The sequence below is a fragment of the Grammomys surdaster genome, unplaced genomic scaffold, assembly GCF_004785775.1.
Source record: "Grammomys surdaster isolate TR1022 unplaced genomic scaffold, NIH_TR_1.0 313, whole genome shotgun sequence".
In the NCBI taxonomy this organism is placed as follows: domain Eukaryota; kingdom Metazoa; phylum Chordata; class Mammalia; order Rodentia; family Muridae; genus Grammomys; species Grammomys surdaster.
The window spans coordinates 4,800,126-4,802,023 of record NW_021604732.1 but is presented as its reverse complement, the minus strand read 5'-3'; positions in this window follow the sequence as shown (position 1 = coordinate 4,802,023).

Genomic DNA, 1,898 nt, shown 5'->3' with positions numbered 1-1,898 from the left:
CATCCCCTGCTCAGGTGGCTCCAAGTGAGCCGTCTCTTCCTACCTCAGTCCAGAGTTGGAGTAGGAGATGGCAACCAGCCCTTGAAGCTGAAGGGCTATTGGCCTGGAGCTGCTGAGGGCCATTACTAGCACATCATGGAAGTGTCAGCAGCAGCAGCAGCAGCAGCAGCAGCAGCAGCAGCAGCAGCAGCAGCAGCAGCAGCAGAAGCAGAAGCACAGCACTATCATATCATCCACAGCATCCTGTAGAGTTCTGTTAATCTTTTACTTAGGTAAAATCAAATCCTTGACTTTGACACAGAAAAGAACTTCAGGGTACGACAGTTTAAATCAGAGCTGGAGCTTATTTAAAAAAAACCAAACAAACAGAAAGAAAGAAAGGGGCTGCACAGCTAGCTTAGCTAGCAAAGTATTTGCTGTGTAGGTATGAGAACCTTAGCTCAGAACCCCTGAACTTGTGTATAAGCCAGTTTTAAGGATGCATGTCTATACTCCCAGTGTTTGCAGGGACAATATGTGTAGAGACAGATGGGTCCCTGAAGGTCATTGGTCAGCCATTCTAGGCAAATTGACAAGCTCCAGGTTCAGTTAGAGACCTCATCTCAAAAACTAAGGAAGAGAATAATGGAGAAAGGCACTTGGTATTGACTTCTGCCTTTTGTGGGTTTATGCACCCTTGACCCCATGCATATGTGTATGGTACTACATAGAAAGAAAGAAAGAAAGAAAGAAAGAAAGAAAGAAAGAAAGAAAGAAAGAAAGAAAGAAAGAAAGAAAGAAGAGGAAATTAGAGGCAGGAAGGAGGAAGGAAAGAAGCAAGGATTAAAAGGAGGGTAATAGACAGCCAGGGAAATAATGAAAGCACGCCAAGGGCATGGCTGAGGGCTTAAGAGAAGAGGCATGCTCAGTTGTCTTAGCATTAGCCACATGTAGTGTTCTGGTGGCTCTCAAAGTACAGCTCAAAGAGTTTCTAAGAAATTTTCCCTTCTTTTTTTTAATATATGAGATTATAAAGTGGCTCCAAGGGCATCTTAGATGGGATTATACTTTGATAAGCTAAAACCAGGAGCACCTATGGGTAAATTAAGACATAAGTGCTTTTACTATGTGGGAGTCCCAGAAAATAGATGAGAGGAAAGAAGGGCCCCAAGCAAATGTATTGAGATTCTTGGTTCTCAGCTGAAGAGAGGTTTCAACTAGACTCTGAGGTGAGGGGCTTCTTTTTCTTCTCATGTTCACAACATTTCCTGTCTTTTCCTTCTGTCTTAGAAGTGGTCAACCCTCAGCCTCAGCCTCAGCCTCAGCCTCAGCCTCAGCCTCAGCCTCAGTCTTTTATGTAAGCAAAATCCCTTTGTCATTTGGAGTCAGTTTGGTTTGGATTTCTGTCTCCTACAATGAAATTATATCTGATCAATTCAGTATTAAGGAAATGTGACTCAGATAAGCAGTTGGGAATAATACTAGATTTAATGGACTTTGTCATGTAAAATCAGACAACCTAGCAGGAGGCCTTTTCTGGGATTTACAGGCCCACATGAAACTGTTGGGCAAGTTAGTTTAGGTGTTTAACTAAAAGGATTGAAAATAGTATATAATACATGTGGAGGTATGTCTTTTTTTATATAATTTATTTTTTCTCAAATCGTAATTCATTCACACAGGGGTTATAAACACAGAAAGGCATGATGTGGGGAAGGGAATGACACTGGAGTGTGGGTGTTCAGGGGGAATACAGATATCTTCAGAACCGGGTATCGGCTGGGTAAAGGTTCAGGGGACAAGTCACTATGACTCTGCCTATGACTCGCTTGTCCTTATCTAAGTTGGTATTGTCTGCCAAGGCTACCTATTTACAAGGTCTATGACTACCCAGGCTTGTAAATTTCCATAAAAGCTGC